This window comes from Orbicella franksi, chromosome 10 (genome assembly GCF_964199315.1).
Source record: "Orbicella franksi chromosome 10, jaOrbFran1.1, whole genome shotgun sequence".
Classification (NCBI taxonomy): domain Eukaryota; kingdom Metazoa; phylum Cnidaria; class Anthozoa; order Scleractinia; family Merulinidae; genus Orbicella; species Orbicella franksi.
The window spans coordinates 771181-793522 of NC_138154.1; the positions used below are offsets into that span (position 1 = coordinate 771181).

Consider the following 22342-nt stretch of genomic DNA (forward strand, 5'->3'; position numbering starts at 1 on the left):
GATCAACAGCTACTTTCTCCCACGGCCTCTGTGGCACTTCATGGGACATGAGGGTCTCTTTGCCATGCGAGATTTCAAACAGCCTACAGGGCTCGCAGGTTGAAATCCAGTGTCTGAGTTCAGAGTTCATGCCAGGCCAATACACACTTTCCCGTGCCCTCCTGAGACAGCCTTCAACGCCAGCATGGGATGCATGTATGTCTCTCTTTACTTCGAGCCTAAGTCCCTGGGGTACAACAAGGCGCTCACCTTTGAAAACGAGCCCATCATAAATGCTAAGCTCATCTCTCATGCTGTAGTAGGGGACCAGTTGGGAAGGAACGTTGGACTTGTCCTCAGGCCAGCCTTTCAGTATGGTGCTCTTCAGGGCTTGTAAGGTGTCGTCTTGTTCAGTCTCCACTCGAAACTTCTGTAACTTCCCTTGTCCAATGGACAGGAATTGGACGGCATTGACAACTTCAAATTCATTGCAGGTTTCTTGGCCATCAGCTGGTAGGTATGATCGGCTCATAATGTCTGCCAAGTGCTGTGTGTGACCCGGAGAATACTGCACTTCTATGTCATAGGCCAGACTTCTGAGCAACATGCCTTGTAGACGTTTCGGTGCCCTGTCAAGCGGTTTTTTGGTGATGGCTTCAAGTGGCTTGTGGTCCGATCTGACAACTATGCGGCGACCAAAGGCAAAGTGGTGCCACTTCTCCAGTGCAAAGACAATAGCAAGCATCTCCTTTTCTATGGTGGCATAATGGGTCTCAGGATCTGTAAGTGCTCTGCTAGCGTATGTCAGTGGTCGACCTTCTTGCATAAGTGCGGCACCAATTCCCAGGCTGCTGGCATCACACTGTATAACAAGCTCTTTGTCAGGACTGTAGTAGGCAAGGATTGGAGCCTGGGTGACTAGTTGTTTCACTTCATTGAAAGCTTTGTCTTCAGCATCGCCCCAGTACCATTCGACTCCCTTTTGTGTAAGTCTTCTGAGTGGTTCCATTACTTGGGAAAGCTTTGGAAGGAATTTTGCAAGATAATTAACAGTTCCGTTAAGTCTTTCAATGTCCTCCTTGGTCTTTGGTGTTTGCAGCTTTAGGATAGCTTCTACCTTACTTGGATCTGGTTTCAGACCCTCTGTAGTGAGTTGGTGCCCCATGAAATCCAGTTGTTTCACTCTCAGGGTCACTTTCTCCTTGTTGAGGCGGATGGATTTCTCTTCGCAGCGCTGGAAGAGTGATGTGAGGTTTCTGTCATGGTCCTGCGTGGCATCCTCAATGGTGTCTCCAACACCATAGATCAATATGTCATCAGCTATACAGGCAACACCCACCAGTCCTTCCAGGGCTTGATGGAGTCGTTTTTGGAAGATCTCAGAGCTAACAGAGAGTCCAAAGGGAAGACGTCTCCACCTGTACCTCCCGAATGGGGTAGAGAAAGTGGTAAGCAGACTGGACTCTTCTTCCAAGGTACAGTGCCAATAACCATGACTCAGATCAACTTTGCTGAAAACTTTCGCCTTTGCAAGGTCAGGGAGGATGTCATCCAGTACAGGAAGCTGGTAGTGTTCCCGCTTTAGCGCGAGGTTAAGGGATCGTGGATCTATGCAGATCCAAAGACTTCCATCCTTTTTGGTTGCAATTGCCATCTGATTTACCCAGTCGGTGGTTTCATCTACGGGAGCGAGAACTCCTACCCCGACCAGTCTGTCAAGCTCCTGCTTAACCTGGTCTCGCAGCTCAACAGGCAGCCTTTTTGGTGGACGAAGTACCGGCTCTGTATCGGGCTTGATGGTCAGACGTACAGAGCCAGATAAGGTGCCAATGTCGCCATTGAATACATCAGGAAAAGCTTTTAAGACGTCTTGCTGGCCTTCAACTACTCCATTAACACTTTCAAACTTATCATAGTTGACTGTGATCAGCTTCATCTTCTCAGCTGCCTTGCGACTCAGCAGTGGGGTTAGTTCAGCTTCAACAACAAACTTCACCATGTACTTCTTGGAGGTTTTGGGGTTCTCTAGGAGAAGTTTACGGGTACCAAGTGCTTTCATTTTTGCTTTGTTCCACATTTCGAGGGAAATGTTGGATGGCTGAATTTCACTGTTGCCTATGCAATTTCTGGGAATGATGCTGACAGTAGCTCCACAGTCTATTTGCAGTTTGACTGGGCTGGAGTTAATGTTCATTTCACAATAGATTGGCTTATCCTTCCTAGATGCAACACCATTGACAAAAGCATTAAGGGTCTTTACAGAGGCCACATCCGAGTCGGAGTCAGAGGAGTCACAGGCCTGATTCACTAGGTGCACCTTTCCTTTCGTCTCACAGACCACAGAGCCCTTCCAGTGATTCATTTTCCCGCATGCATTGCACCGTTTACCCCATGCAGGACACAATTCTTTTTTCAGAACATGAGTCTGCAAGCAGAATTTGCACTTGAGCTTTCGTGACTGCGTGGTTTTCCTGTCAGATGATGGTTCAGGGGGGTCACTCCGTTTGCCATTCGCTCTACGTGATTGGTTTACCCAGTGGACTTCCTCAACTTTTTCACTTGCACCAATTGCCTGCAGTTGAGTTATGGCACTTTCAGATGTGCGGCAAATATCAATACATCTCGTTAAATCCAGCTTTCGTTCTTGAAGGAGCCTTTTTCTGGCATCGCCATTTCTGATGCCGAGAACAATACGGTCTCGAAGAAGAGAATCAGTCATTCGAGGGCAAGTGCAAAAGTTACATGTTTCAGCCATGTTTCGTAGTGCGATCAGGTATGCATCGAAGCTTTCGCCGACTTCTTGATTTCTTTGGTTGAACTTGAAGCGTTCATACGTCTCGTTGACTTCACCCGTGAAGTACTCGTCAAACTTTGCTATTATGGTGTCGACCTTTTCGGGGTCTTCGCCGGTGTTGTACCGAAAGGCGTTGAAGATCTCCAATGCACCTTGACCGATGGTACAGAGAAAAAGGGCTTTTTGATATTGAGCATCTTGGCTGGTAATCTTCGCTACAACCGCGTAGTTAATCCAGGTTTGTTTCCATAATTTCCACTTTTTCGGTGAACAGTCCGCAAGATTGAGTGGAGCAGGACGTTTTACATGTGGTAATGGCGGGCGATTCGGTTGAGCAGCGCTCAAGGTTGGTGCAGAAACGGCGTCAGCTTCAACTCCGGTTGCAGGCATGACTTGCAGCGGTTCTGAGCAGATTCTCAACCGCTGCCACCATGTATCAATCAGCTAAACTCAAGAAAGACGGGACAACAGAAGTCCGGCAAGAAAACACAAGCACAGGCTTTATTTCAAGTGAAGTCCACATGGAACTGACGCCATCTAACATACGGGAACTAAATGACGTAACGATGTAACGATATGTCACGCAACATGTCACACTTTCTGGAAAGTTCTTTCATCCTTTGAAACTACAGATCGCACAGCTCCTATGTACATTTAACAAATGACAATAAAGATATGATATTGAAACACAGATTTTTAAAATTTTTTTTAAATTTTTTTTAAAATAATACTAGTGAGCAGCACTTCAGCAACAGATCTTGTCAACTTGCTTTATTTTCTCTGACTGGTTTCGTCTGATCATACAGACTTCATCAGGGAGTTTGAACAAGATACGTAAAGGAACTTATTTTATATCTATTCTTTAGAGTACAAATCACATTCCAACTAGGGTGTGAACAGCGAAAAACACCTACAGAATTGTGTGCAGGATATGACTAAAATCCTGCGAATGTGCAATGTTTAATTTTGGGGCTCACAGATTTAAAGTTAAATCCATGAGCCCCAAAAGCATTTACTTACACAGATGTGCTAACGTATTGGTAGATTTGTAACTAACAATAGAACTAAGGTTCGGTAAATGCTTAAGAATAACTTTTTTGATTCCAACATGACTGCAGTTAAACATGGATTTGAACACCACTGTCCTATGTCTAGATAACTGACCAGGATTAGAGAACCATTTACTCCTGTTACTATAGTTTATCTCCCTGAAAACAAGCAGTGAAAACCTAGCTGGATAACCCCGAAGGCATAAGCACTTCCAGAATAGTTGACGTGTCTCATCGAATGAGCGAAAAGTCGAGCTATTTCTGGCTTAACGCATGAGCTCGCCTTTGATAAAAGCTTTTTTGTTGCTAGCAGGATGAAATGACTCAAATGGTATATATAAATACTTGTTAAGTGGTTTCTGAAAAGTAGAGTATTGCAGTTTGTTTCTGACAGAATCTTTGAAAAGTAGCAAGTCTAGAAAGGAAATCTTAGAATCACTAATTTCATAAGTTATCTTAATGCGTTCATCCTTAGTATTAATGGCACTGAGAAATTCAAGGAGGGTCTCCCAAGGACCTTCCCAGATGACAGAAATATCATCAATAAAACGCTTGTAGAGGGTTAAATTTCGAGAATACAATTCAATAATATCCCTCTTGTGATAATACATAAAAGCGTTTGCAGCTGTAACCGCGAAGGGAGTACCCATGGCGATACCAAATGTTTGATGGTATATATCGCTACTAAATTCAGATTTAAGGAAATTATTCTCAAAGATTACACGAGTTAACTGAACCGAGAGGTGTTTGTGCTACCTTGCCCTCTCTAAGCGAGAGGTCAAGAGGAATAATTGCTTTCTTTGTGTCAATGTTAGGATAGAGTGATGACACATCCGCCATAACAAGAAGGTAATTTGTGGGTAGCTCAACTTTCTCTAAACATTGGATCAGTTCACCCGAGTCACGCAGTACCGTAGGCATAGTAATGTTAGGTTTGACTAATTCGTCAACAAGAATACTAATGGGCCTGGTGATATAAGAGTGAGAAGCCGTGATAGGCCTCCCAGCTATAGGTGACTTATGAATCTTAGGAATAATATAAAATTTAGCGGGATCGATACTCCTAGGACTGTCGTCTAGGCTACAGAGGAACTTGAGAGAGTTGGGTGGTAAAAATCTAGAGTAACTATTTACAAGTTTATCTCTGGTCTCAATTACCTTTTGACGTCTAAATGTCCAGTCATCTTTTGTGACTCTAGCATACGATTTAGTGTCATTGAGGTGTTTAAGAGTCTCTTTTTCTACCCAGTCTGTAGATACGAGAGCAGGTCCAAGATTTTTGTCTGTGGCTAAGACGCAAACCATGGGGTTTTCCTTGAGCTCACGCAATCCTCTCCGTTCACCAAACGTATGATTGTCCAACGCGGCGGGATCTGGTTGAAGGTCTCCAGTAGCTCTTGACGGATTTTACACAGGTTTTCTTCGAGGTCAGGATCTTCCCGAGGCAGATTCCATCCTGTTTTAATGTACAGTTTAGGATTTAAGTGTGGGTCATCAGGTTGATCAGCAAATTTGTAATGCAGACGGACGTTACAACAGAAATCCTGTATTTGATTGTCAAAAACACAAGCAGCAGGTGGTCTAAGTGTAGGTCTAAATTTAAGACCTAAGCGAAGAGCTCGTGACTGCTCTGGGGTGAGAGTGATTGTGAAATTCCAAATTCCATGGTAAAAGGTCCAAAATCGGTTTTTTTTTGCCATTTTGTCAAGCCATTTAGAGTAACTGTCTCTCGCATCTATTTTACGACGTCGTTTCCGCAGCCTTTGCCGTTTTTTGATTTCTGGCGACGAGAAACAGGGAGAGCGGCTATCAGAAAACCTGACATTGGGTTTTTTGGGCTGTCTCTGCTGTTTAGACCAACTTCGTCTCCCTTGTGCACTTTTGGCTGCGGGCAAGGAGTTACGTGGGTTATGGGCATCCTGGATGGAATCTCGACAGTGTTGTTGTTTCTCATTTCTGGAGCTGGATCTATTTTTACCACAGCTTTTGGAATTTTTTCGGGGCGGTGGAGCTGTATTTCCTGGCAGAGAAGCTGGGTTGAGCTTAGAAACTTCCTGTTGCACGTTGCACCATGTTGCGGACAGACTGTTCGTTAATGGTAAATTGGGTATCCATTTGCTCTGTTCTTTTGGCCTCTTTAGAAGCTTTTTTAATGTTCTCCGCTACCCGTTTAGAAGCTCGTGTTGCGGCACACTCAAAATAGAAGCTGTCAGGAAAACATTTTGCCGACTTGACATATTCGTCTGCTTCGGTGTTAAGAGAAGAAGCACTAGATTGAAAGGAATTCCTCCAGGTCTCAATGGCAGTGAAGACGGTCTTCTCTTCAGCGCACCGTGCTTTTGCTTGCTGTTCTTCAGTTTTTAGGGAGTCGATAGTGGCGTCTAGAAGCTTCAATTCAGCCTCTTTGTTGATGTTGAATATTTCTTGAAGAAGCTGGGTATCACGGCTTTTAGCGGTTACACAGCGAATCTTCAAACCACTGGGTACCTTCCCGTTGCTGTTGTTGGATTCAAGTTTTTGTTTGCGTTCTTGTAGACCATAAAGCTGATTTTCAGCCTCGATGAAGCTACGGACAAGATTTTTTAGCATGCGTTGAAAGTGGTCATTGATCCATATTTCGGATTCAGATGATTCTTCAGCTGTTGTCGTTCGATGATCTTCTACGACCTCCTCACGCGCCTGACTTTGTCTATCTGTAGATTCTTGCCGTTTTTTAAGTTTTAAAGCACTTTTGGTCATCTTGAATCCAGAGCAATCTGAAGTGTTGCTGAACATATTGTGGCTTCTGCTAGCTGTGACTTAGACAATTTTTTAAAATGATACTGGTGAGCAAAACTCCAGCAACAGATCTTGTCAACTTGCTTTATTTTCTCCGACCAGTTTCATCTGATCATACAGACTTCATCAGGGAGTTTGAACAAGATACATAAAGGAGCTTATTTTATACCTATTCTTTAGAGTACAAATCCCGTTCCAACTAGGGTGTGAACAGCAAAAAACACCTACAGAGTTGCGTGCAGGATATGACTAAAATCCTGCGAATGTGCAATGTTTAATTTTTGGGCTCACAGATTTAACGTTAAATTGATCATTAATTGATCAATGATACAGTACTGTATATAAAATGTATCTTTCCATCAAGAACTGTCAATATGGAAACACTGCTGTAACAGAAACAAATTGAATTGATAGAAATTGCAAAAAAATTAGAAATATCTTTCAATATATATAATACTGTATGAATATATTGAAAATATTTATCTAGTGCCAGACACAGTTGATGTCTTGTTCATAGTCCAAGGAGCTCTTGAAGTGTCCAGTGTTACTGGTTAAAGTTATATTAAGACAATGATCAAAATGCAAGAGGATACATGCATGGAGCATTTGAACCAAGACTAAGATTACATAGAAATGATACATTCTGTAAATTGTAGTAATAATTGTTTCATAATAACAGTTCAAATTTAACATACATTGTGCATTTTGAGTTTCATTTAACAGTTCAATTTTCTTAACTCTCGCTCACCTTTTTGGTTTTTGGTAAAAAAAAATATAAATTAAATAGTTAAACCCCACATATAAGAACCTGTTGGAATTTGTTCGGCTAAACAGGTTCTTATATTTTGGGGTATTAAAAAAGCAAATTTCTGCCTGAAGGTTCTTAAATCCCTAGGTTCTTACATGCAGGTTTTTACTGTATTCGAAAACTAAATGGTTTAGACTGACTTGTGCTTATTGCGCACATCTCTGGCTTTTTATAAGCAGTTCTATGTCCATTTATATCAGATACAAAACACAAATTTTGTTCCGTTAAATTTTACACTTTTTGCTGGCTTGCAAATTTGGTCAAATTTACCAGAAAAACTAGGACCTGAGGGGTGACGGAGAGTGGATCTCATATCTCCTACACCAAAACATGAAAGCATGAACATTTCATGATATTAGGTAAAACATTGTTGATTGTTTGCAACAGTGGAATGTCCTTTAATGGGAGCTGGGACATTTGGAGAACTTGTCTTCTATGTGAAAAAAATTTGCGATTTTTCAGTTTTGGTGGGCAACAACATGCAAAAAGGGTTATTCCACCAAAGCTGTTTGCAAATTTGCAAAGTACACCCAGCATGAGCTTTATTATTTACTATTAAACTCACAGGCCCAAGCAAAACAGGATAGCCACTAAACATACAATTTTCTGAATTGAAGTTTCCATAGTCTTTAATGGAGGCTGCCAATAAAGAAGCCAGGAAACAGATGCATATGCTGATGTTTCTGCAAGTACAAATTTGGAGGCTGTAAACACAGAGTGAAATTGAAATTGAAGGCAAGAAAGTCAAACTAAATCAAAAAAGCGATTACTTACAAGCAGTCCTATGGTCCCTTGCACAAACACTAAATAGGTTAACCCATATACATTGTCAAGATTAAAAGTCACGCTCAAAAAGGAGAAAACATGACTCTTGGCTGTCCTCTTGACTAAGCAACTTAGCAACGTGGCTTCCGAAAGAGATGCACCGCTGAACTTTTTGTATCAGCCAGCCATTCCCTTATGTTAGAGTTGTGAAATGTCCATTAAAATGGAACCAACATCTAAAGGTCACTACTTCTTATGGGGTAATCTTATTTTTTTTGTGTCTTTACATGTAATGCATACATATATTCCTGTTATTTTTTGCAAAAGTTGCTTCTAGAATTGAAACTAATTGGCCTGTTTGTTATCTCTTTCAGTGTTGTTTTTTTCTGCTCATGTCGCCTTCCCCGAAACTCGATTTTAGATTGGAAGAGTGTTTTAGAACGAAGACAATGCAGTTTGTTACCTTTTTTGCTGTTAGGTTATTTTCATATAATTCCACTCTGCTTCCACTCATGAACTTCCTTGAAACTATGTGAAGTTTATATGAAATAATTCATATATGAACTGTGGTTGTAGATGAAAGTGAAGAATGATCATCGCAGTAAATTTTCCAATTTAAGCAATTGGAAAGAAGAAGCCTGATTTTTATCAGGCTTCTTCTTTCCAATTGCTTAAATTGGAAAATTTACTGCGATGATCATTCTTCACTTTCATCTACAACCACAGTTCATATATGAATTATTTCATATAAACTTCACACCATTTCACTCCTCACGGGAAGATATGAACTCAATTAAGTGGCCTCGTTCCCAATGTGTGGCTTCATAGCTCAGTTGGTAGAGCATCGCACTGGTATCGCGGAGGTCACGGGTTCGAATCCCGTTGAAGCCCTGATTTTTTTCAGGCTTCTTTCCAATTGCTTAAATTGGAAAATGTAATGCGATGATTATTCTTCACTTTCTTCCTTGAAACTCTCTTTAAGATTGGAGGAGTTTTAGAACAATTTAATGCGTTGCGTGTTTCTATGATGGTGGAATATTTTCCTCCGACTTTATCTTTTCAAAGACAGGCGTACACTAAAACATCGCTGAGAGCATTTTAAAATAAGAAGCTTACTTGTTGAATGTATGTTTCAATACTCATGTTGATCTGCATAGAACAAATGCATTCAGAACGAAACATTGCAATTTGTTATCTGTTTTGGTTTTACGTTAATTGCGTGTCCTGCTGTCGTGACCTTTCCTGAAACTCGCATGAGGTTAACAAGTCGCATGTTTGTGGAGTGGAATATTTTCCTCCTGCCTTATCTTTCCACAGACACATATGGTACCTGACCCAACTTGTATGAATGAACGTGCACGAACCAATTTTGCGTAAGATTACCTCTGACCCCTTCTTTCCCAACCCTCTTTCACATTTTGGACACGGTCCTTTGCCTTTACAATGGGCAGAAATTCCTTCCATAACCCATATAAAAATGACGGGGTTGCTCGATCGTCACAAAAGCACGGTTCATTACCTCTTAGGGTGCTTCGTGTCAAAAGGTCCACAGCGGTAGCTTTCGCAGTACCTTTTAGGGCATTGAGCCGAAAAAATATGACTTGAGATTATGTGTTATGTGTTATGTAAGAATTAGTGCAAATGAATATAAGAAATACCAAATATTTGAACTACAGAGAAAGAGATCAAGACATGATTGATCATCGCAGTTATACAAACAACTTAAGCAGTTGTGAAATTATGGTCTGAATTTTCTTTTAGACTTTAATTTCACAACTGCTTAAGTTGTGTTTATAGCTGCGATGATCAATCATGCCGAATCATGTCTTCATGAGAATAAGTACCCCTAAGGGGAGGAAAAAAACTGCTAAGCCACACCCACTAAACAGGATCTCAGTACCACTTAGGGGTTCTTTTCAAAATGTTCGACAAGCACCCCCTTCTTTTATACGGGAGTCCCCCCCCCAGGATGTTGAACCTTCTGCTTTGCCCTAATCCAAGTTTTGTGCGATGGTTAGGACATATCGTCACATGGTGCACAAAAATTCGCTCAGGATGAAATTAACAGGGCACTTGATTTCCAGCAGCCCCCAGGGATTGTTTTCAGAGGGATCATAGACTCTTCAATCTGGAGAGGCAGCCAGATGTGGGCAAGATGGGTTGATAACAATCCCGGCAGGGAAAACATTACAATCTCCACTGTCAGCATAAGCAGAAGCTGCCTCTTCTTCAGTATTTATGCCATGGTTTATTGCTGCAGTTTGCACGGTCTTCTTCAGTTGCCTGACTGCCAGTGATTCAAAGTCAGCCCTTTGTTTACACACATCTTTAAATTTGCTGGAAGATGATCTCTGTGCCCTTAAGTCATGCCACTTCTGTGTGTCGGACTGCTCCCTGGTCTCTTCCTCATATAAGCAAGATTGCGTTAGTGACACACTGAGTCCTTCAATAAAGTTTTTTTATTCCAAGGTGGGAACAAATGAATAATAGTTTCCAAGTGATGGCACATCAAAAGCTGGTACATTTTCTGATCCATCAATGTTGATGTGAATTTGGGGATCATTTGTTGTGTTTTGGCGCTGCTGGTATGAGATAACTGAGCCACAAGGTACTTTTCCCAGTTTACTATCCACAAAGTCTAATCTGTTAGTTTCGGGAATAATGCTATTTATTTGCATGTCTTCATATTCTTTGAATATGTCTTTCAGGGAATCAATAATTTTGGGTTCCCGAATATGTTCTGGAATTGGGCTGTACCCCATCTATCCTGCATACTGTCTTTTTTGCTGGAGCATCACTGCTTGGAGGTTTTACCTGCTGCACTAGCACCTCTTGTACGCTGCGGGGATTGATTCCTGCTGTCCTCTGTGGAACATGCCATGTCTGTTGAAGACTTGTTTTGGACATGGCAGGAGGTACACTTTTCAAACTAACTTTTCTGTAATGTTCAATGAGGTATACCAGCCCTATTACATGATTGCAGAGCCTTACTCCTGCCTCACAGCTGCATGAGGTACTGGTTATTTTAACTTCTGCAGCCTTTGATATGTCAACCTAAAGAAAAAATTTAAAATGTGTTTTTTTCTGATTTGCAATGCGTGTGTGCTTTTTTACTTTTTCACTCAATTACATTTTTGTCTAATTGCTTAGGAGTTCAATAAACTAAAGCAAATTTTAAACAATGTACACCTGAAAGGAAACTTAACATACTTTTGTTGGATTGGTTCGAGCTCAGACGAAACAATAAGGTACTATCATTACCTGTACGCTCCATGGCTCTTCATTTTTTTGCTTGGATTTATAGCTTTTAGCTCTTACGAGGACTCCTGCGTCTTGAGCTTTTACTGGAAGTAAATTGTGAATATGGAAGTATACAACACTATAGCTTGAATCAAAATTACTATGGCCGCAAGTAACTACTTTGTTTGGGAGTTTTCCGCCCTTCTTGAGCTATTTCTCGATGAAAGCTGAGTCAAAAAAATGGAATACCGTTAAGAGATTTCAACCACATGGCACATACATGTCTTTCCCCCATATTGACAAAGCAAACGTGGGGAATAACATGCCCATCCAGCCTCATTTTGGTGGAGCACACAACCCAAGATGGCGGAATGTGATATTGATGTATACTTTGACAAGAATCACTGCACCGCACAGGATGAAAGAACAAGAATATGTTTATTTGTGCACACAGGATCTGCTTATGCTTATTGCAACTCTAAAACTGGAGGAAATGTTGCATAATAACCGAGAGCCACGTTATCTTCCTTAATTATTACCAAGGCTGTGCTCTAAGAAAATTTTCAGGGAGACCTTCGGGCTCCAAACCATTCCAGCTAGGGTGCCCAGCTCTCCAGGCTGGTCACCCAGAAACAATTAAATGCTCAATTCATTAATTAATCAATTAATTAAAACGTATAATTAATTCATCTTTAAGTAGTTAATAATTGATTGAACCATGAAATGAAATTCTACAAGTAATTTCAAAGCTTTTTGGTTTTGTTGAATGGCATACATGTATGCTGTAAGATTACTCTTGGTGGCCTACCAACAAACTATTCAATTCATCTCCAGATTTATTTTTTAGCTGGCAGTCTAGGATTTCATACAGTATGCCAAGAACTTGATCCACCATCTTTCTTTCTCACATGTCGAGCAATTTGCGTGACTTTCGTTATGCAGAGTCATTCAATATGTGTTAAAAGTGATAATACCAGCATGTTTTCATATCATGAAACACATTGATAGTTTCGGGCCAAAGTGGCCCAAATAAAAATTAATCCTTCCATTTAGAGAATTTACATAAAAATTTCCTAGGTTATCTACAAGTAGTTACATGTAGATCAAGAAGTCAACTTAATGTACCTGAGTATTTGTGGAGATTTAAACTTTTCAGAAGGTACATGAAATCTTTCATAGCTATTCTTGCAACAGTTTGGCCGATAGAGCATTCCTTTTTTAAAAAAATTGATAATCTTTTACTAAGCTATGGGATTTTGACAAAGAATCATTTCTACTTTTTGTAACAGTTGCAGAAAGCACCAAGAAACTACATATTAAATATTTTCTTGTACTTTAACCAAACTTTCACACACTTGGTGGAGTGAGTTGCTATTTTTAGCGACCACAGTTTATTGTAGCGAACTAATTTATAAACTACTCTCTACATTTAGAATCACTTAAAGTTTTCATTAAAGATCACCAAAATACACAATAAGTCTTGAAATCATTTCAAGTTAAGTGCTTACAGTACCCACTGCGGCACCAAATGTAGATAAAATGAAATTGCTAACAAGTCACTACTATTGAAATTTTGTTTACTCACGTTTGTTTGGAGACTTAAGCAGAATTGCTAAAATTTGCAGATATGGAGAATTTTGTTTTATATAAATGATTATGTGTTGCACCATCTAAAACTATTAAAACACTAAAACATCAAAATAAAATAATCTCCAGAGAAACTCATGCGGTTTTTCATGTGTGAAGTCAAGTGCGAAGGGAAGATCATGTTTCATCTCTGTACAAACTGAAATCTTAATTTAAGATTTTTCGTCTTACCTCGGCACCAGAAAAAAATGCTGACATAAGTTGTCAGCTTTTGTTGTGGTGCTGAGGTAGGACAAAAAAATCTTGATTTAAGATTTTAGTTTTTACAGAGATGATAATTCATGTGGAGCAAATGAGCTTGAAAAATAAAAAGTGTTTGTGCTAAAGGACATTTTTCTGCAAGTAACACTCTCAATGGACCAAAAATAGAATGTTACAATCAGTTGCCCGCTTTGCTGAGTGGCAAACAGGATAGCTGGGTGCCCGGCTGGGCAACCAGTATTTTTTCGTCACCCAAGACCAAACGTTGGTCACCTTGATTTGTAAACATTTCTGCTAGCTCTTGTTTTTGGCATGAAACTCTATTTTTAATTTTCCAAGAGCTTTGCATGGTTTATTTTTCTTAAAAAAATATTGAGAATATAAAAATAAACAAAGGCTAATATGCAGGATCATGCTACATGCGCTAATGCTATGTATTGTCACTCACCACAAAACTGGAACTTTTAATTTGACGCACAAATTCTCGATATTTTGACATGACTCCCTGAATTTGCTGGTAAATTTAGCTAAACTGATTGCACAAGAACTACAAGATCTGAAAACTGGTCAAAGGGTTCCTAAAAAGCCTGTTGTAAAAAAGACCAACAGAAAAGCAATACATGCTTCACTCCATACCCAACTGAATAATTGATATTAATCATTCGTTATCAGTGTAAAAAATCCCTAGTATAAATAGCTGTTAATTTCTTAAGCTAGCGTTCCCACGATATCATGAACTATTCACAGTGCTAAAGTTTTTGTGTGTTTGACTAACGCCCTAGTTGTCGTTCAACACTTGCAATCAAGGGGATTTCTTTTAAATTTATCAACTAATGTTTTTCAAACGTACGGATACCCCGAACATTCAGCGAAAGAGTTTTAACCTTTTGGTTGTTGGAATCCTGTGCATAGGTGTAGTGGAAACAAGATAAAAACTGTAGCTGTTATTCCTAGAAGGGTCACTGTCACCCAAACAATTAACACATTCCCAATTTTGTTAAGTGCTTAGTGAATAAATACAGAATAACATACATAACAAAACAAAAGAAATGAAATGAAAAATGTAGCCAGTGTGAAAAATTGAACTGTTAAAGCTACACTTGGACAAGATCAAGTGTTAGCCTTTTGTTTAAATCGAACTTCAAAAAAGAACTATGGAATATGCTAATTGATAGCTTTTAATAGAAACTAAAACTTAAGAAGTAAACTAATTCCTGCAAACTCTATAAATGAACAACCTGGAACATTTTTTTAAAAGCTTGAAGCTTAGTAGATGTTTACTAATCAGCTCGTGGGCTTAGTATCAAGAGACCGACCTCACCTAAGATAGTTAAATGCAAAAGCATTTGCTTATCACTGTTTTACCTCCATGCTATCAATAAAGAGTTTATAGGGTTCCATTCTACTGAAGGCTGCTCGTTTTCCATCTTTTCTTGCTTGCACCATCTTCGGAATAGTCCTCTTCCTCATATCAATTACCTGCTTAGATAGATCCAGGCCAATACCGAAATTCGACTGGCTATCGATGTTGCGTTAGCAAGAAAAGAGGTTTTCTCAATCTTAAAAGCGAAGGCAGCATGCTATGATGGCCCTGGGTTTTCTTGTGTTTTGATCCTTTTTACTGAGGAGGTGAACTCTTTGGAACTCAATATACTGGTTGTTTTCCACATTTAACTCTTTCTCCAAGAAGGCTTTCAAAACAGCTTCAGTGTTCACTTCCTTGTCGGTTTCTAAAATACCACAGAAGCAAAGATTTTTGCGGCGGCTGTTCACTTCTTAATTTAATAGTTGGAGGCCCAAGTCATCCATCTCCTGTTGTGACTTCTCTTCATCATCTCGGAGTTTTCTCTTACTTGCTTCCACTTCATCATTTAGGAATTTTACGCCGTCTTAAACGTATTTGTTTCTTCAACTGTATTTCATATGTCTTCCTTTAAGTGGTAGAATTCACTTTGAAGGTTTGCGACTGTTTGATTTATTCAATCCACCGAGTCATGTAATATATTTATTTGTGTACCAATGTTTTCCCATTGGCTTACCTTTGATAATATTAGGTCCACTTTGGAGGCAAAATCCTCTGCCATATTGAGGGCTGACAGAACTATGTCTTCAGAATTGCTCTTCATCTTTGGTGGCGATACAAAGGTGGGTGGAGCGTTTGGTTGGTGTTCTTTCACACTCTCTTAAGGTCATTCCACTGAAATAGAACCAGCACTGAGATTTTTGTGAAACTTTGCCAATTGATTGTTTATATTATAGGAACTTAAATTTTGAAATAAAAATGAGGGGTCCCCATGTTCGTGTAGGAGCAACAGCACCTTGTTTATACCCATATAAATCCTTATAATAGCGCCATGATTGTAGTCATGATTGCTTGCTAAATTCACGTCTCCCACGATTGCTTTTTGTCCTACACTGAGAATTGGACCATATTTATTTTACACAGAGAAATTTGTTACCCAATTCAAAACAACAGCAAAAAATGATAGGTCACCATACTCGTTTGTGAGAAAATGACGATTTACCTCTATGGCGAGATCCAGCTGTAAACATAAAGCCACCATTTTTTAATGCATGTGCGCTAATCATGTGTGAAATTATGCGCAGTAGGGATGCGCAATGCAATATTGGGGAATGACCTTAATTGTTTTGTTTCAGGGGAAACAGTCTTGCTGGTCGGTGAATTGCTTCCTCTCGTTTTCCATTTAAACAGGGATGAAAGTGGTGATGAAAATTCCATATAAAGTATCAGAACCCAAGGAAGAGTACAACAAAAGTTACAGAGCTATCAATCTCGCATCCTTACTCAGTCATGCTCAGTCCCAGTCTCCTTCCCATTTAGCAACTCCAAAAACAAAAGTGGCTAACTCGGTAAAATTTATGCAACAAAACTAGTATATTAGAATTGTTAACTGAAGAGACCACACATAGACCTACTCACTAATAAAATAAAACTCTCGCTGTGGCAATACAGTGGTACATTATACATTACATTAATGCATAATAACGAAATAAGTGGCTTACCAGTCCAACCATTGTAAACAGCTTTCACACTGGATCATGTGCATATGTCTGGACTGTTGACATGAATGACATTGCCAGGCTTTTTTCAACTCGTTCACTGCAAAGAATACAACATAGGTAGTTCAGAGAATACATTTATCAGTCGGACAGATGTGTTATGACATCAGTAGTCTGTCTGCATGTTTGATTATCTTTACATGATCATTCATTTAAAATTTTCCTGGCTCAAACTTAAAATTGAGATGAAAGTGAAGTATGATCATCACAGTAAATTTTCAAATTTAAGCAACTGGAAAGAAGCCTGAAAAAAAAATCAGGGCTTCAATGGGATTCGAACCCGTGTCATCCGCGATACCAGTGCGATGCTCTACCAACTGAGCTATGAAGCCACACATTGGGAGCGAGGTCAATTAATTGAGTTCATATCTTCCTGTGAGTGAAATGATGTGTAGTAGATGAAAGTGAAGTATGATCATCGCAGTAAATTTTCCAATTTAAGCAACTGGAAAGAAGAAGCCTGAAAAAAATCAGGGCTTCAACAGGATTCAAACCCGTGACCTCCGCGATACTGGTGCGATGCTCTACCAACTGAGCTATGAAGCCACACATTGGGAGCGAGGTCAATTAATTGAGTTCATATCTTCCCGTGAGTGAAATGATGTGAAGTATCATACTTCACTTTCATCTACTACCGCAGTTCAAATATGAATTATTTTATATATACTTCACTTAAAATTGAGATGTTGGGTATGCCAAAACATGCATGGTTTCCATGCGTCATCTGTGAAGAATTCCTTCAACACCGATAAATCAGAGGTAGTTTCCTTCCAGAAAGCAGAATGTCTTTGACTGCCTGGCTTTCTTCCTTGCAAAACCGATTCATCATTCTTGCAATGCTATAAAAGAAAAGACAAAGATGAAGAAGAAGAAGAATGACAATAATTTTTTTATTATAATCATGTAATGACCCTAGTTAAAAAAAATGTTAATTAAAAATTCCAAATGAAAGTAATATTACAAGAACATGTAGCTGGCATAGCTGACATAAAGACACGACAAACATCCGAGTTCAATAGTTTTTACATGCTCACCTTCCGTATTAATATTATCAGATGAGATTTGTTTCGCTGTGCTGATTTGGTCATCCCCTCTCCAGTTCCCAGTGATCTCCAATTTTTCTTCTTTGGATGGCTTTACAAACCTCATGTTGATCTTCCTTGACTTTTTCTTTGTGGAGAAGAAACGTTTTTGTGGCACAATATTTTTGTTATGTGGAGCATTCTCTTTAGGGGTGGGAAGGTGTTTCTTTCCATGTTTCAAAATAAACAAGCTGTGGGCAGAATTGATGCTTCTCTCTAACTGTTGCAAAGCATCAACATTTTCGCACCCTTCAATATAACTGACAATAGTAAGTAATTTGGTTCTTAGTGATTGCTTCCGTCTTTCTCTATCCATCTCACGATCATTGTTGGAATATGTTCCGTCTTCAGACCACTGCCCTGCATAATTCTCATCCTGACAGGTGCTACACCTACAAACAAGATGAATATGCTTGCAAATTGTAGTCGAGATCAAGCTGTCAGGGCAGTTACACACATACATATATGCACAGATGTCGCACTCTTGGCACTTTAGCTGGCAATTTTGTACAGCAACAACAACAACAACAATCTTTATTTTGTGCCCAGAAAAATTTTACAATAAAAATAAATACATGCAATGTGAAAAAATAACAATGAAAAACAGAGCATGGCCACTTAGAAATAGCTAAGGTTAATTGAGCTAAGTGGCTGGGCCAAGCGGAAAAAATATTGCAATAAAGTTACAGAATATGTGAAAAAAAAAACAGGACACAATTTCATTCACACACACACAGACACAGACACACATACGGAGAACGAAAAAGACAAAAATGAATGTGCACACAAAAAAATGAAAAATTAAAGTACATCAATGTACCAGTCAGTAGTTGGAGATAATCAATTCTTTTAAGAGATTTTTGAAACAAGCACGACTCTTAGATTTAAGTGAGTCATCAATGGAATTCCAAACTTAAGCACCGAAAAAACGAATGTTAGATTTGCCGTAATTAGTCCTTGCTTTTGGCAGATAGTATGAAATCTCACTCGCCAGTCTGGTTTGATATTGATGCACTTTGTTGATAGTCTTGAAGAAATTATCAAAAATCAATGGCAGTCTATTAGAGTAATAGTCGTACATAAATAAAGAACTATATAAATATATTAAGTCACTTACTTTAAGTATTTTTAATTTCTGAAGGAGTGGACTAGAGTGGAAATTATATTCTGAGAATGTCATTATTCTGACTGCTTTTTTTGTAAGGTGATAAGAGGTAAAAGAGTTGTTTGATATGTATTCCCCCAAGTTATTAAACTATAAGTCAAGAAGGGATAAATGAGTGAGTAATACAACTGTAAAAGGACCTGGTCGGTCACAGAGTGCCTGATCTTAGAGAGTATGCCAATACATCCCTTAATCTTTTTAGAAATATGTAAGATGTGATACTTCCAACTGAGATGTGAATCAATCAGGAGACCCAAATACTTTATGAATTTCTCTTGCATAATCTCCCTGTTAGAAATTGTTAATTTGACTATGTGACCCTTAACCTTTTGAGGGGGGTGAAAAATAATGAAATTTGTCTTATCAATATTTAAGAAAACCTTATTTGCCATAAGCCAGTCAGATACCATTTTCATATTATAATTAACAGTGGACTCAAGTTCAGCTAAATTAGAATTAGAGTAAAAGAGATTAGTATCGTCTGCAAAAATGTGGAAGTCAAACACACTACTGCACTTGCAGAAATCATTAATGTACAGGAGAAATAGAAGAGGGCCTAACACAGAACCCTGTGGGACACCATGAGTAATGAGGGTGTCATCAGATTTAGTACTACCAATTGTAACATACTGCCTCCTATTGTTTAAATATGAAGCAAACCAGTCATTAGCAATACCGCAGATTCCATAATGGGTTAATTTCTTTAGTAATATGCTATGGTCAACAGTATCAAAGGCTTTAGAAAAATCAAGAAAAATACCACACGAAAATAGGCCATCTTCAATTGCTCTTTGAATTTTGTCTGTAATAAAAAGAGTTGCATGTAGGGTGGAATGATCTCTCCTAAAGCCAAATTGTTTGTCATATAGAATATTATATTTGTCAATAAAAGTGATAAGTCTCTTGTATACAAGCTTCTCCAGGATTTTATTGAAAATAGAGAGCAGTGAGATGGGTTGATAGTTATTCATGCAAGTGACTGAGTCCTTTTTATGTACTGGAATAACATCAGCTATCTTAAATTGGTCAGGCACACACCCACTACTAAAGGAAAGATTAAAGATAAATTCCAAGGGAAATGATATGCAGGTTTCTAATAGCTTTAGCAGGCATACAGGAATGCTAAAAGGACCAGAAGCCTTGGATGAGTTTAGGCTAGTAATTTCATTCTGTATCTCTACTGCAGAAACAGGGAAAAGCATAAAGCTGTTTGCCTGCGAGGACCCAAGAAAGTCTAGGGGATCGATATCAACTTGAGGAATCTCCTGCTAACTTTCTGCCAATTTCTGAAAAATACTTATTAAAAGCTGAAGTAATAGCCTTGGAATCAATAATTACATTATTGCCAACAACAATTTTAGAGAAAGAGTTGAATCTGTTTGTTTTCAGGGTAATTAACTCTTTGATGCCTGCCCAGGTTTTTTTGATATTTTTACTATTTGCAATACAGTAATTATGGTAGTAATTCTGTTTTCTGACTTTAAGCAGTTGGGTAATCTTATTCCGATAAAACTTCTATTTAGTTAAGAAATATATATTCCTAGTTTCTAAGAAATGTTTATAAAACTTCTCCTTCAGCCTAATAGATACTTTGATGCCAGGTGTCACCCAAGGCTTGGATAATGACTTAATTTCTTTCCGAGTAAGTTTATGGAGAGGAGAGTGCTTATTGATGAATTCAGAAATACAGAGATAGAAATTCTGAAAAACTGTGTTAACATCAGACACTTCAGATTCATTAGATAAGACCTCTGACCAGTTCACCTTGCTAACCTCTGAAATAAGTGCGTCATTATCAAGCCTGGAGTAATCCCTTTTATACATCATAAAATTTTGTGGAAGATTAGACAACTTTGTGATAATCAAAAAGTTAGGCAAATGATCTGTTATGCCACACAGTATATTACCACTTATAGCATGGTGCTCTAGTGAATTAAAGAAAATGTTATCGATTAGAGTTGCGGAATGATAGGTTATTCTAGTAGGTTTCAAAATCTGTGGATGGAATGCATAGGATCCTAGAGTATTGACAAAATCTTCTGTCTCAGAATGAGCGTAATAATTTAAAAGATTGATATTAAAATCACCCATCAGAAAACAAAATTTACCTTCTCTGTTTATTTTCTCGGTCACCTTATACAAAAAGTCCACAGTTTTGGCAATATTTTGATCAGGATGCCTATATATTAATCCACAGACAATATTATGCTGAAGTGGGACCTCAATTTCAATCCAAATGGACTCAAATTCTGGATTGGTAGTGCAGAAGTCATCACGTTTAATGTATGAAAGATTGTCTTTGATGTAGAAACCAACACCCCCAGCATTACACATGGATGGTTGAGACAGGAAACAATAACCAGGGAGATTGGTATTCAAATAAGAATCCATATCCAATGCTGGATAAATTACGATTATTATCAGAGCAAAGACAATCTGTGTTGGAATTATAGACCAGTAGCTCAACCAGTTCATGGTCTTCCACAGAATTAAAAGGAAAAATTTCGTTACGGCAGTGCACGCAGAGCCACAAGTCACAGGTCGCAGCGAAATAGTTGTACTCCTTAACAGATAAAGCAGTACATTTTAGGTGAAACCACCAGAGGCAAGAGTCACACAGGATGCCTCTACAATTTTCTTTCACAGGCCTCACACAGTTCCTACACTTTAGGCACTATCATTTAATGTAATAAGAGGTAAAGGAGAACTAGTAACAGTGCAGGAAAATAATTAGAGCACTTAGCTGGATCCATATGTTCAGCCTTGGTCATCTTGTCATGCAGGACAATGTGCTGCTTTCAACTTTGCTAGATCAGAATCGCTGGTAATTAAATGAGAGCGACTGTTGCTTGTTACAGGCATCCAAAAGCTTTGACATTTTATAAGAGCTTCTCGCATTCTCTCCAAGTACCGTCCAGGTATTAACCCATCCTTGGGTTTAACAGAGCCAGTTGAGAGGGTCAAACTGCGCAGATGCCTTTCCTGTATTATGTTTATGCATGTTGTAACTTTTCCCTTGGTCAGTTTAATCAGACAATCACAGGTTTTATCTCTAACATACTGTAAAAGATTAAGGAGACAATTGGCTAAGCAATTGTTAGTTTTCCCTTTCAAGTATTGATACTTGAAAACCTTATGGAAGGGTTCCACAAAGTATTTCTTGAATGATGCTGTTTTTGTGTAGAGGCTAAGGCGATTGAGAAAACCTCGCAAGCAGTTGTCAAGCAGTGTTCGAGAACCGTCTGAAACATCTTGTAAACCTCGAGTTCTGTTGGTATGACGCCATTTTTTCCTTAATTCATGAGTGATTCCTTTATCCACATGCCATGGCATGGTAACTTCTGCAGATGTGGACATTCATCGATTACTCCCACTTAAGCATTATAGAATTGTGGGGCAATGTCACTCATGAACCAAGAGCTGGAAATAGTTCCAGTGTTCTTCTTAACCTCGCTGGGCCATCACACAGAGATAGTTGGACGAATCTCTCCAGATCAAGGTTACTTTACATAGGCCTGATGTAAATTGCTGCTGTGCTTGAGGACACATCTTTTACGTATGGAATGCTGTATCCACCATTTTGTTTCATTGGCACAAGGGGCCTTGATGGTCCACCTCTATCTGCACGTAGGAGCTCAAATGCTCCTTGGTGGGATGTCAGTTTAGGATACTCTTTTTCCAATGTAGCTTTTAATTTCTTAAAGTCCCCTCACTTGTTGGGAAATAGAATTTTCTTCTTACCCAGACCAGCAA

The 22342-nt window shown here is 39.0% G+C and overlaps 1 non-coding gene and 2 pseudogenes across 1 annotated transcript; 1 reads left to right on the plus strand and 2 right to left on the minus strand.

Moving 5' to 3' along the window:
- Positions 1–7266: 7266 nt before the first annotated feature.
- LOC145500182 (uncharacterized) lies at positions 7267–15387 on the minus strand (annotated as a pseudogene).
- On the plus strand, positions 8992–9064 carry Trnat-ggu (transfer RNA threonine (anticodon GGU)). The gene has a single exon. It is a non-coding gene; the product is annotated as a tRNA-Thr (tRNA).
- A 378-nt stretch (positions 15388–15765) lies between the features above and the next one.
- On the minus strand, positions 15766–22047 carry LOC145500183 (uncharacterized; annotated as a pseudogene).
- Between the last annotated feature and the right edge of the window lie 295 nt (positions 22048–22342).